The 15016-nt window shown below is 42.6% G+C and overlaps 1 long non-coding RNA gene across 1 annotated transcript; it reads right to left on the bottom strand.

The window, feature by feature from the left end:
• Positions 1 to 3071: 3071 nt before the first annotated feature.
• On the bottom strand, positions 3072 to 6424 carry LOC142584632 (uncharacterized). The gene is made up of 2 exons (XR_012828841.1): positions 6079 to 6424; positions 3072 to 3401 (listed from the first exon to the last, which is right to left on the bottom strand). It is a non-coding gene; the product is annotated as an uncharacterized LOC142584632 (long non-coding RNA).
• Between the last annotated feature and the right edge of the window lie 8592 nt (positions 6425 to 15016).

The following is a 15016-nucleotide window of genomic DNA, read 5'->3' as shown; positions in this document are numbered from 1 at the left end:
AAAAAAATATGTGCAGCTTTGAAGGTTCAGCTGATCGCTTGTAAAAAAAAACAAATTCTAATCTTTTGCAAGAAGCTTCATGTTGAAGGAAAAAACAGCTTTCGTAGTTGGCCAAAAAATATGATACATTATTGGATAGCTCTACATGTCTGCTATGCATGTGTTAAGTTAAAGAAGGCATTATTTTTAAATGCGAGAAATTCTTTTTTGAAATTTTGTCAGCACCGACTTTTCTCGGATGTGCGCACAGCTTGCCGGCTGGGAATGCACACGAGAAAGCTGGCTTTGTCTCCACACAGATGACAGAGAAGCGGTGTTAGGGCCTGCATTTTATTGCCAAGGGCCACATGCTCTAACGCAACAAGGCTTGTGTTTGGTGTGGGCCAGGTAAACCATACAGACATTGCACATAAACTATCAATACGAGGTCTGTTAGAAAAGTATCTGACCTTTGGCTGAAGAAAAAAAAACTGGCATCACTGGAGCGTTGGAAACCTAATCACCCTCAATGTAGTCACCTTGGGACTCCAGTCACTTCTCCCAGCAGTGCTGCCATTGTTAGAAGCATTCCGAGAAGGCCTCCTTCCGAACGGAGTTTAGCTCAGCTGTCGTTGCAGCCATAATGTCTTCTCTTGTCTGAAATCGCGCTTCTTTCAATGGCCTCTTCATTTTGGGAAACAGCCAGAAGTCGCAGGCGGCCATATCAGGAGAGTAAGGAGCCTGTCGAACTACAGGAGTCTGGTTATTCGCCAAAAAAGTCTGAATCAAGTGCGAGAAAAGCGTTGTCGTCATGGATGCGCCAATTTCCTGTTGACAACTTCGGTATCTTGCGCCACACAGCATCACATACCATGGAGGACATCCCTGTAGTAGTCTTTAGTGATTGTTTGACCCTGTGGTGCGTACCCGTGGTGTACCACTGCGGGAGTCAAAGAAAGCAGTCAGCAACACTTTAACATTGATGTGCACTTAGCGGTCTTTGGTTGGTGACGTGGAATGCTTCCACTGTAATGACTGGGATTTGGTTTCCGGCTCGTAAACATACCCCCAAGACTTGTCACCAGTGATTATGGTGTTCATGAAGTTGGGGTCACTGTTTGTGGAATCCAGCATGTCTGTGAGACTTCAACACGAAGTTGCTTTAGCTCCACCATGAGCAGCTTGGGAACGAATTTCGGTGCAACTCTCTTCATGGCCAAATCTTTAGTGATAATGGAATGTGGATAAAATGTGCTGATGCCCACATCTTCCACAATTTCTTGGATAGTCACACGACAGTCCCGCATCACCACGGGGTTCACTTCGGCAATGACCTGGTCATTTCGGCATGTTGATGGCCGACTGGAGCGTGGCTCGCTCTCCACCGATGCGTAGCCGTCTTTAAACTGGTTGTACCACTCCTTAATCTGTGTGCTGCTCATAGCATAGTCACCAAAAGCAGTCTGAATCTCGGAATGGTTTCCACTTGGCTGTCGCCCAGTTTCTGGCAAAATTTGATGCAGTAGCACTGCTCCAGTCACTCCGCCATTTTCCTTGCAATAAAAAACCGACGAGAGCACTGTGTACTACCTCATTCAAATGCTGCGTCCCAGCAAGTCACGCTACTGGCAGGCAGGAAAAAATTCGTGCATGCGCACAAAGGTTCAAGGGCGGCTGATGAAAACCCACTTGTTACATATTCATCAGGTGTTCGCAAAAAAAGGTTAAATACTTTTCTAACAGACATCGTACGTATTAAATACGTGAGGGAATCCTGCAGTGCTAAAAGATATGGTTCCTGCAGTTTACAAAAAGAAATATCAGCTATTATGTAGACAGTAAATCCAGAAAGAGCGCTGATATTGTTTATACAAAGCATTTTAAAGGGCATGTCGCAGTGCAATGCAACATAGAGGGAGCAGGACACTTTGTGCCCTGCTCCCTGAAGCCCAATGATGATGCAAGTAGAAAACACCTTCATAATTAGGACTGAAAACCTACATGAGTACGAACAAATTCTTGTGGTGTTGTTTGCTACCACTGTTTCAGAGCCGGAACATGCTCATCTATAAAAGTCATATGTGCCATGTTTGGTCTGATGCGGTCAGACACCATTGGCAACCACTTCTTGCGTTCATGTTAAAAAAATACGAATTGAGACTGCAGCTGCAGCGCTTGACGTCACCTGCCTTCGCAATGATAAAAAAGGCAGTCAGTTGTTGTTGTTGTTGAATAGTTCTTGTGGCTAATTATATTAACAATATTTCCTTACTAGATGACATGGCTTCATATATTTATGCTATATTTATGCTGTATGTGTGATCCACAAATGAAGATTATAAAAAATAATTTATCGCACTTAAAGAATAATACCTTTTTGTTACTTGTCACATGTATAGCAGCCATGTAGGGCTGTGTAACGATGGGCGACATATACTTTTGTGCCAACCACCAAAGCTAATTTTTTACCTTCAACACGAAGCTTTTTGCAAAAAATTTGAACTTTACAGTTTTTTAGCTGATCAACTGAACCTCCAAAGCTTGAAATATTTTGCAGCTATCCCAAGTCAACCAGTCTGATTTTATATTTATTTTGTGCCTTCTGTATTTCCCTACGTTAGAAGAAAATTCAAACTTTGCAAATTTTGGCACTCACACCACTTCAGTCTCTTGACATGAACACCATCTGAATATTTGGATCATACAATTTTCCTTTCAGAAGAGACGTGTATCACTGCCTTCTAGCTTAGCTGGGCAAGAACAATAAATTTTTGCCAAAATTCAAAAAATTTTTGCGAAGGAAAATAAATGGGGAGCAAGAGTTCGGAGCCTCAGCTATATCTGTGATGGTCAAAAAAACGCTGGTTGGTTGCCCTGGAATGACTCAAGTGTGTGTACGAAAGCAAAATTTCTCATTGTACCTACTCAAAATCAAGCAAACTTGAAATGGTTTGCCATAATGGAACAGTTCTTGACAAAATTGGGTGGTTTGGCATGAAATGGCTTAAGATACTTAAAAAATATATTAATAAGGAAACACTTTCCTTACTAGAACCATATCAAAAACTAACATAAAAATGTAGTGAACTATAACAAAGCACAGGACTTGTATTCTGGATTGAGCAATCCAATGTGGACTTCTCAGGAGACTAGCATAATTAACATAAATAAAATTAACATAAAAATGTGAAGGCATAGAAAGGCACAACATTTGTAAGCTCATTTGAGAAATCCAAATTGGGCCCTTCAGGAGACTAACACAGAACATAAAAATGTCGAGAGTTACAAAAGCACAACACTTGTGTTTTGGTTTGAGCTGTCCAACTTGGGCTCTTGAGAGGTTATTGGTCCCATGCGAGAAGCGAGGCCACAGTTCTTTACATAGGGCATGTTGGCACCAGGCAATTTGCGACACGTGAAGCCTGCAAAAACAAGCAGCCAGAACAAGTTTTAAAAGGCAACTTCCACATGCAAAAGAATGGCATGCAATCTGTCCTCGTTATAACGAAATTGATTTATGTATTTGTGTTGCTTTATTCCAACTTTCCACGGGTACAGCTTTACAGCATGACCATTTCAATTTATTCAGTGCGGCACAGGACTCCACTAAGTGTCAAATGCAGGAAAGGGCAAAGAGGAACAAAACACTGTAGCAAAATAACTTTATGAATATCCTCAATGTCAAAGATGTGAGCTTTGCTTGCTGAGAAACGAAATGGTGAAACAAATTCATGTCGTTCAATAAATAAACCTGAACTGACAACTAAAATTATTTCTTATAACTTTCATAATTAAAATTTGCTGCACTTCACTGTGCTTTTCCATGCTCCAAATACAATACTGTCATGTCACTACAACTGAGTGTAGCTTCATTTGATGTTAGGTTTCCTGAGTTCACATGCAATCGGAATGTACTTCTCGCCTTACGATGACTTAAGACATTCTACATTAAAGAAGACACTGCCTACAGTGAAGTATGTTTTCTGCCTCGACGACTGAATTACTGTTATAATGAGGATTCCGTGTAGTGCACCAAGCTGCTTAGCATGACACATGCAGAATGTGACAGAGACGAAGAAATGCCGTCTTTTAAGAGCCATATGCCATAGGACTGACTTCTTTAACCCTTTTAGGGTTCACTGCCGTACATCTGTGGCTGTGATGGAACGTTTTGAAAAAAATTTGCCTTTTCAGAATAAAGTGTTGCCTAGCATCCCACTGGAGGTGCTGCAACCTTCTGAGACTTCTAGAAAATATTCTTATAGTGCTGTCGCTCCTTGGGTTTCTCCAAAACTGATTTTTCACCTAGCTCCTTGGTGTCTGTCATTGCAGTAATTTGGGAGTGTTGCCACAAGTTTTTTGTAAGTTTCATTACACAAAAAAATTATGCTGCTTTATCCTGCATAAAAAATAAAACATGTAAAACTGCAAATACTGAAATGGTATTGCCACTTTATTGTTATTTAAAAATATTATTTACCAGTTTATTTTCTCGGAATGTCACTCTGAAGAAGTTAAATCTGCAATAAAATATTAAGGGTGCGCGAAAAGTGATTTTTGAGGCTGAACCGAAAAATGCTAGAAGCAAATCAAATAATGGATAGCTTCTGAATAATGAACAGCTGATAGCACAATTAATGTAAGATGAGGCTCACATCCTAGTATTATTAAAGTTAGCAAGTTTCTGTCATTGTTATGTTATGAAAAGCTGTTTATTAAAAGCACAAATGGAGCAGCAGAAAGTTTCTTCACATGCACAGGACTCTTCAGTAAGCATAAATGATTGCTGTAAAGCTTCTAAAGTACAGCTACTGAAGCAACGTAGCCTGGTCTGCTATTACAAGTTCTTACGTATTATGTCTACACTAAGTTATTGGAGGTGAAAATTTACCGTACTTTGGCTCAAATTTCATGTTTTATTGGTGTTTCGAAATATTAGAATACTCGCATTTACAAATAGTGACCACTCAAAGACTAAATTGAATAGGACACTATTCAATTCGAAAGTTTTGAGCATTTGCACACCACAAAAAATATATAACTCCTAAATTAGAGAGGCATATTTCTCCCCAAAATGTGATCCTCAACGGGCTAAACAAGAGCGACAAAAAAGCCCATTCATCTTTTTGATTAATTTAAGCCCATAATCTACTTGGGAATGGTTCATAATCCTGTTAACAGGTAGGTGAAGTAAGGAAGCAGGAATTAATTCTAACAATTTCAGAATGGGAGTAGTGGACATATCCGATGGTCTGTAAGAAGCTTTATACATTAGGCCCCAAGATCCTATTCTCAATTTATCGAAGTATATGCGGAAAAGCCACATAAATATTTTCTTCATGTTAGAATACAAAGTGATAAAGTATGCATTAATAAATACGAGTCATAGGTTAAGTGCTTAGAATGAGTAAGCGCCCACTAAACGTAGTACTGTTGACAGCAATGCTTGCAACTCTGTCCCTGTTGTTTCTTTGATTGAAACAACCAAAAGAAAATTGTCACACCACTCAGATTCCCTCTGCTAAAAGGCTGCTGTCTGGCATCACATGGACCTCCTTCAATATAGGAGCAACCTTAATTCGATGTGGTCTGTTAAAATTGGTGAAACTACTGTTTCACATCTCAGAACCTGGAGAGCTGTTTTGACTTCTGCAATTTGGTGAACATGCTCCTGCTCGAGCTGAGCAGTAACCACACTTCAGCATACCTTCTCCGCAATTCGCGTATTAGAATAACATTTTCAGGCTAACTAAACATGTCCTCCATGCCAATAGATTTGGAGCGTGCTTCACAGACAACTATTCCTTGCAATGACAGCCAAGTAACACTGCTAATGCGCAAATGCAGCTAATTTTATGTGGTGGAGCCACTAAAAACTTTCAGCAGTGAAGGCAGCTTTTAAATTTTAGAAGCATTTGAGTATGGCGGCATAACGCACTTAAGATCGTATGAACAGTCATTCCAAATAGTAGGCTATTGTCGCACACAACTGCACACACGGGCTACTTGAAAGTCGTTTGTTATGCCAATGGCAAGTTCATAATTTTAGAAAAAAATGTGAATGTAAAAATGCAACCAGAAAGGATATATGGTACTTACCTATAACTGCACTGACCCTGGTGGGGTCAAGAGCCTTTTTTGCCCCTTGGTGTTATTTCCAAAGCCCAAATGGCCCATGAGCTCCTCCTCTGTGAACACATGGTGAAGCAAGGCCCTTGCAAACTTTCCTGGTCCACCATGGCAGGCCATGGCAAGCTGTGCCAGGATAACCTCAATGTGCACTCCTTCAACCTATGTGAACCTGCATGTTTAAGTAAATGTTAGCAAAACAGTTTTAAGCCTTCCAAGCACATTCACACAACAGCCCTACTGCAAATAAATTACAAAAGTACCTGTTGCAAATCTAGATTGCTAAACTTGACTTCTTACAAGCTTCTTATGCTGTCTGGACGCCACATGATTCAGAAAAACAATCCAGCACAAAGAAGAATAATAAACCTAAGTATCCAAACATCTAGTACTTGAAAAAGGGGAGTACCAGCGAAACACAAATGACACGCAAACAAGGAAACGGCATTAGACACGGACGGACGTTGGGACGGACCAGCGTCCGTCCCTGTCTAACGCCTTTTACGTGTGTGCGCGTCCTTTGTTTTGCTGGTAACCCCCTTTTTCAAGTTTATCTTGCACCAACTGGCCCAAGAGCTTGCGCTAATGCACATCTAGTACTATTTATTGTGATTACCATTCTTAGGATACTTCATATTTTCAGGTGTTTGTCTCTATTTTCCCATCCATTTGTGTCAATAGGTAGTCCATGGTCTAATGGGGAGATTGGGCTATGTTGAGGGAAGAGTTCAATATCAACCGTTTGAACAGCTTGGGTGACTGGGTATGCGACCCTGAGCATATGCCACTTTTCAATGAATCTCTTTCATGCTATCTTGGGCAACTGCTGCTGCTTGTGTTGGCAAGCAGCATTAGGAGCTCAAAGAGGGACATGATTGTCGATCATTACTAAGATTACCACTACACGTCACGTTAGCTTGCTGTGCTGCAGAAGCAATATGTGAGATTCCACTCCACTGTATGAAATGTACGTAAGCTGCAAGGACAGTATGTGCCAACCACCACCTCAATTAAATTAATCGACTCGCAAAGCACAGGCTGCACAAGATCACGGAGTGAACTCAGAAGTTTGTGGACAGTCAGTTGATGTCCATGTCAGGGACCTCTAGGGAGACTCAGTCATTTCCTCGATGTGCATCATCGTGCCGTCATACATTGTATTACAATTCTGTCTGTCTCGTTGTACCACCGTTCTAATAGTCATCACGTATCACCACAATTCAAAATATAGACACTTATATCTACTGTTTATTTAATCTTTATGGAGAATACTTTGAGCATGAGTTTTTGCAAAGATCATGAAATCTACAGCTTAAAGGAGCACTAAAGCAAAATTAAATTAATTAAATTCTGGCGTTTTAAGTGCCAAAACGACAATCTGATGTTTAGGCACGCCTTAGTGGGGAACTCTGGACTAATTTTTACCAAATCAGGCTGCAAGGTACCTGGGCAGTTTTGTATTTCACCTCCATCAAAATGCGGTTGTTTGATCCTGTGACCTCGTGCTTAGCGGAGCTGTGCCAACACCCCTAAGCAACTACGGCATGAAAGCACTAAAGAGAAAAATTTTTTTAGATGTATCTGTACATGACCTTCCTACAATTCAAGAGATTCACTCATACCGTGACAAGAGGCTGAGTAAACTGTAAAAGCAGCAAGAGGAAAGATTGGTGGCAGTGCTGCTTTGAAGTTACCACACCCGCTTGCTGTGACGTCATGGATTTTGATGATGTCTGTTGAGGTGTAGCAATTTTTTTTACAAATTAAGATGTTCTTCATCGTATTCCAAAAACCCAAAATAAAAAGCGCCAAGAACTTTTACAGAACCAATACAGCCCAAGTTTGAAAAAATACTTGGAATCCATGATGTGACAATGAGGTGTCAGCACAAAGATTTTGGGGCGATACTCAGAAAATTGAACTTAGAGCTTTATTTTCTCTAATAATCAAACAACTACCAAGAAAGTTACAGAAGTAGTTATTTAAGACGATGCTTTATTTTAAATTAATTTAAGGTGTCATTAGCGTCCCCTTAATACAAAACAAGGAATGCACTTGGCTGCGTAATAGGTTAACATGCATCACTGGTTCTCATTAAGGTAGGATTATCAGTATAGCAAAGGGCATGCACTGGCTGTTCCAGAGGGGAGCCCTTCCACTTCCCCTCAACCTCCCAAGTTCCAATTTCTTTATGAGCAGTGATGCAATTTCTGTATCTTAACGAGACATAATCCCAAGGAGATTAAAAATGCCATGCTGGCTACAGCATGTGGTGACCGGCACTTCACACCGTCCAGCTCGACATCAATCTTTTTGGAATTTGGCCCTTGAAATGTAGAAAGCCCCGATCACTGCTCGTTTTTCAGCCAACTTTCTCAAAGGGTGCTGCTGTTCTGGTTTGATACCTCTAGCTGTGCACTGCTGTATGACATGGGTCATAATACCTTCGTTCTGGTAAAACTAGAAAGATGTGCACTCATGCAGACCACTAATGTCCACACTAAGTTTCTGAACGCCCCTCTCATATCAGGCATATACACTGAAAAAGGCACATTCCGCGTTTAATATGTTCACAAGTGGCACTGAAATTCACTCCCAGTCCCGGTGCAGTTGCAAAGTCTTTAAGCTGAGTGCTTAAAGGCACCATGTCTCCTAATAAAGGCACTCTGCACCAATTGATCACTGGAGCAAATGCGTTGCAGTTGCATCAGCAATGTTGTTGTTTTTAGAGCGCAGCTCTTTGGCGTCCGTTCCTGGGTTTCGCGTCGGCGTCGTCGCCGGCCTCGTAACCAGCTCCGCCCCCCTTTCGTCCCCCCCAGCGCTAGCAGCGATCGACTGATACCGCTGGATGCCGCTGACGCCGCTAGAGAGTCAAGATAACGTGACTGCATAGAACACCGTCGCCGCCATGCAGAAAGAGGAGGAAAGGGTCCCCCCCCCCTTGTTCTTGTGTGGCGGATAGGGTGCTCTTCAGTTGCCGACGCGCCGGTTATTCGTTGTCCCTGAAACCAACTCCGCAGCTGGAGTTGACTCACTATCGGCGTCAGCGGCATCAGTCAGTCGCTGCTATCTCTTCCCTCCTCCCTTTATCGTGTTGTCCGCTTGCTGCGCGCGCTTCTGCCCCCATCGTTTGACGCTGGGTGTACACGCCGCCCCCCTCCCCACTCTTCCTGCGAGTCTCCGGTTGTCAAAGCGCCAGCTCGAACTTAGTTCCTTTCTTCGCTCCTCCTCCAATGCAACCCCTGTGCGGTGGCAATCAGAGCCAGATCGGTGGCGGCGGATCTGTATATGTGCACCGCCCGAGCCGAAATTGCCGCTGCCGTTCGCCCTGTGCGATGGCAATCAGAGAGCCAGATCGGTGGCGGCTTGACATAAAGACAAACAGCAATTTCCTAACACTTATGCGGGAGAACATCCCGTTCCTCTCGCTCGTAACGCGTCCCACGGCTGTGACAACCTCGCGAGGCACTTGTATACATCTCGTCTTTGAGAATCAAGCATTGGTGTACCAAGTCGAACATATATCAGTCTATTTCTCCGACCACAAAGCTTCCTTCATGACTGTCAAGAACTGTTAGTGGAGTCTTTGTTAAAGGAATACGTGTGAAAAATAAAAAAAGAATTCTGTGATAGCGCATACATGTGTTGCTAGATTTCTTTGCCTCAACCTATCGAAAAGGTGAAATAGCTTATTTGCTGCGCTCAAATTTCGCATTAGGAAGTAACGTAATCGTCGGCAATTTTTTCTGCTTCCTGCAATACATTTTCACGGTATCACTGTATTTGATCATCGTGACGCTACAGAATGGATGGCCAAAGAATTCACTTTTACCGTTCCAGCTGGGGCATCTCCCAGCTCATTTTGAATCTGAAAAAAGATGTCACTATTAAAACGTGAAGCCACGATGCAGCAAAAGTGACAATCAAAAGAGCTACATGGACCATTAGGCTGACATAAATGGACGGAGTCATTGAATACACTAAAGTGTGGCCGCTCTTGCCAATGGCAGTGTGAGCTTGTCAAAAAATTTATTTCACATTCCTCTAGTTACTTTAAACATTATTTCCACGCATCTACTTAACTGTTATGGCCACATATTAGAGGCAGCTCCTTCATATAAAACCAGTGTAACATTCTTTTACTCCCCGTATACCTGATGCTACTGAAGTTTTGCTTACTCTCAAAGAAAGAATTTCACAGAACTGCTCTTTCGACAAAGCATTATTCCAAGCTTGTGGCAAAGCGTCGTGATTTAGTTCACAACGATGCGCTCCCCTTTCAATCTGTTCACTCTATAGTGCTCTGATTCAAAGCAAAAATAGCTTTTCGACATAACTAGCTACTTCTATGGTCACAAGAAACAATGCTAATTATTGATGTTTATGTTGCCGATAACGTATACATGCCGCCTCGAAACACAGTGGGACGACAACGCAGATATGCCAGGCCTCTCGTTCCTTTACTGATTTTAAAACTATTGTTAAATCAGTTACTGAAGTGCGAAAAGCTGCAATTTCACGAAATTACATTATTTTGAATGTTGTAGGACCTGGAGTGCCATGAAATCTGCCTTTCCGTGAATGCAAAGAGCGCCTACGCGAAGCCGTTTGGGCGAAGCACTCGATGGCGTCGAACGGAGAAGATGATAAAAGAAAGTTGAATGCGCGCGACCTGGGGGAAAACAAAACACACGCGGTTGGCAAGGCGTATAACTCGATGATTTCGCAGCACTCTGTGGCATCACCCCTATTGTATCTCACGTATCGCATGTACACCCTTGAAATTCTTTATTATTATTGCGCGAGAGCCTCCTCTGTGTTTTCCGATCGCGCGAACATCGGCCACACGACGTGTCAGATAGCGGCCTTGAAGCACCGCGGAGTCACTCGATCCTGAAGGGAACAGCGCAACAGAATACACTTTCGCCAATCCCACCGCACCCCCCCCCCCCTTTTTTGATGAAAGCTCGCTCACACGCCTTGTACCAGCGTGGCGCAAACGAAATATCTTCGATTACAGTACAGATCGGATGGTTTCACGTCGCATTGTTTTGCGCTCATTAATAAGGCTAACTCAATCGGTGCTCGAACACCGTATCAGAAATCATGGCGTACAACATGCCCTGTTTTAGGTGGCACCACGTAGCTGCCTTACGTCACCACAAGCGGAGTGTAAAGTTAAACCAGGACAAAACTCCACGTTATCTACCACAAATCTAGTGCTGTACAACCCATTCTCGCAACGGAAGGATAGTACTAGGAATGAAAACTAGAAAAGAGGCGCGCGGAAGACACGCACAAGCGCTGAAATCATTTCCCCGCTTCCGTTCACCGCGTCGCAATGGACGAACACGGGGAATTCGAAACACTCACTCACCCTTGATGTCGCTGAGTCGGAGGCGATCATGGCGATCTTCGAGGCAACATGTCCATAAAAAGCGAGCAACACGCAGGAATATTCCAAAGATGTCACAGCGAAGCACACAAAGAACACAGAAAACGCAGGAAACTCTCACGCAAACGGCGTGCACGAACTCGCCGGAATGCGCCAAGCATCAACAGCGCAAACGCGCAATCATACATGTACACTCATACAAATACACGCTTATATTATCATATATTGTACTATTGGATAACAAATTATGTAATTTCATGTTATTACTGAACAATTGTTGCGATTTGCAAGTGTATAAAAGTTTTTTGCTTCGCTTCTATGATGAACTACTTTCTTTAGCGCAGTAACGCAGTGCACCGGCCGGAGCTAATGGCATGCGCGGGAAAAGGCGCCAAATTCAAACGTCACAAACGCCGCGCTAATTTGTGCGCGCACAGTTTTCGTCGTTTGGATTTTAAAAAAAAAGTAATGCGTGCCGCAACCATACGAACTGAACTATTGACCAGAAAAGTACAGAAACGTCGCTGTTTGTGCTTCTTATTTCGACGTCATGGCAAACTGCAGGCGGTCTGTCGTCCCATTCTTTAAACATTTGTGCGTGTGCTCCTGCGCTGTGTGATTTGTCACCGAGAACGTATAGCAGCGCAGATTGTGCTTGGTGGCCGAGCAGACTCCGAACACATTCGCCAGCACCCCGTCTAGGTCACAGAAAAGAATTTGGCCTCCATGTGAAATATGAGCACCATGTCGTACATATCGGCCAAGCTTTTCGTTTCGTTCTGTATAGCGCGCTAACGGGTAAGCGAAATGCACTCTGTAAAAACGATGTTCACTCCTTTCTCCGCCGCACCCACCGTGGTGGCATAGTGGCTGAGGTGTTGCTCTACTAACCCGAGTGCTTGGGATCTAATGCCGGCCGCGGCGGCTGCATTTCGATTGGGGTGAAATGCAAAAACGACCGTGTACTGTGCGTTCGGTGCAGGTTAAAGGACCCCATATGGCAAAAATAAATATGGCATTTCTTACTACGGTGCGGCTCATAATCAAAGCGTGGTTTTGGCACGTCAAACGCCAGACTTGAATTTTGTTAACGTTCTCCGCCACCTTGACCATATTTAACATGGAGGCATGCAATGCCGTTTCCTAACACACAGCCAGGGCACTGGTCCATTATAATGGACGCCGATGGAAATGCAGGATGTGTCCAATCATCGGTTGTTTGTCACTGCTTGTAGGGACGTTTGTCTTCTCAAACTGCATATATATATATATATATATATATGCAGGGTGTTTCTGCCAACTTTAGGCCGAGTGTATAAACTCTATGACGACGCGACTAAATGCATGTTGCTCCCTTTGGTATGTAGCGTGTCGCGCTCTTTGTGTATTTTTGCTTAATTAGCTAATTAGTCAAGCATAATTAACCAACTTCTGAAGCAAGGAAGTTAGGAAAGAAATTCCGATTAGAAAGTTGCAGAGCTGTTGGCAACACGTCCGAATAAACAGTTTCTGTCTTTCTATCTGTTAAGTATTATTGTTTTTCAGCTTACTGCGGATGCTCGCGAAATAGAAAAAGCACGTGCCACGTGACATATGCCCGCCTGCGTCGTGATTGCACTGCTCCTAAGCCTTCTGCGCACAAACGAAAACATACCATTTAACCGGTGTGAACACCTGTCTGCTTATCGCCATCATGAACCGCAGCGAGCGGAGCACGTCGCTGGCGTCAATACCACAGCCAACGCCTTCGTCACTGCCCTGTCGCCTTTTAAGCGGCAGCACACCCTGCTCGATGGTATGCTCGTTTGGGAGCGCTGCAAGGACTGCGCGCAAGCGGATGTCAGGTGATATTTTTTGTATTTCACGGGCATCCGCAGTAAGCTGAAAAACACTAACACTTAATAGATAGAAAGTGAGAAATTGCCTAATAGGACGTTTTGCAAAGTGCTCTAGAGCTTTCTAATTCGAATTTTTCGCCTAACTTTGTTCCTTCAGAATGGCTAATTTTCTTGACTAATTAACTACTTAGGAAAAATACAAGAATAGCGTGACACGTACAAGAGTGAGCAACATGCATTTGGTCGCATTGTCTTATGGTGCATCGGCATATTTTTAAACTCTGAGTAAAGTTAGCTGAAACACGTCTATATACGTCTATGGTTCAAGTAACGTGAAACAACACCCTGTATATATGCAATGGTGATCAAGTGATCAGTAAAGCAACATATATGTGCAAAAGACGCACACATACATATGTGCGTGTGTTTTTCACATGTACTTCGAAACTCAATATTGCTCGTGACTCAATTTTATTCAACAATAAGTTAACATCATTTAGTCAACGACTTTATTGTTGGAAACTACTCAACAATGGTTCAATATTCAATACTATTCAACAATATGTCAAGAGAATTTAGTCAACGACTTTATTGTTGAAAACTACTCAATATTGGCTCAATAATACTCAACACTATTTAACAATATATCAAGAGAATTTAGTCAGTGACTTTATTGTTGAAAACTGCTCAACAATGGCTCAATAATACTCAATACTATTCAACAATATACCAACAGAATTTAGTCAACGACTTTTTTGTTGTGAACTGCCCAACAACTTTACTGTTGAATTATTGCCTGTGGTTTCAATAATTGTTGAGGTATTGTTGAAAGGCTATTGAGTCAACAATTCGTCAACAATATGCCAACAACTTTTCAACAGTCATTTTCATAAGGGGAGGCCACGAAGTGTCGTGTTAATGAAGGCGATGTTAATTAGGACACAGTTAATTAAGATATTGTTACACTCAAACCCACGACCGTTGGTGGAAGACAAACCCTTGAACTTAGGGGTTAATGGAGGCGGTGTTAATTAAGGCGCAGTTAATTATTCTATATTTAATTAAGGCACTCGAACCCACGACCTTGGGTGGGAGTCGAATTCCCGACATTTGCTGTTAGTGAAGGCGATGCTAACTAAGGAACAGCCAATTAAGGTACACTTTAGGCACTCGAACCCACTACCTTTGTTGTTAATGAATGTGATGTTAATCAATGCACATTTAATTATCACATAGTGTATTAAAGCACTCGAACCCATGACGCTGAGTGGCAGTCGAAGCCACGACTTTTGGTGTTAATGAATACGATGTTAATTAAGGTACAGTTAATTAAGATATAGCTAATTAGGACACCCGGACATATCACTATTGGTGGCACTCGAACCCAGGACATTTAGTGTTATGAAGGCGATGTTAATTAAGCTCCCGTTGATCAAGGTATAGTTAAGGCATCGGATCCATGACCTTGGGTTGGAACCTAACCCTTGGCCTTTGGTGGGAGTGTTTTACATTCGTTGTTGGGAGCAGTCTAAGAGACAAAATTGAAGAAAACGATATTACACAGCGTGAGCGCGGAGTACTGCCTTACCAAGAATCTAATGCTTAAATAAATAAAGGATGTGATGCATGCTCTGAAAGGGATTCTGATTTATCCGGGGGAGGCACAAAACACCGG

Source organism: Dermacentor variabilis, chromosome 6 (genome assembly GCF_050947875.1).
Source record: "Dermacentor variabilis isolate Ectoservices chromosome 6, ASM5094787v1, whole genome shotgun sequence".
Lineage (NCBI taxonomy): Eukaryota > Metazoa > Arthropoda > Arachnida > Ixodida > Ixodidae > Dermacentor > Dermacentor variabilis.
This window is presented reverse-complemented; position numbering and strand designations above follow the sequence as displayed.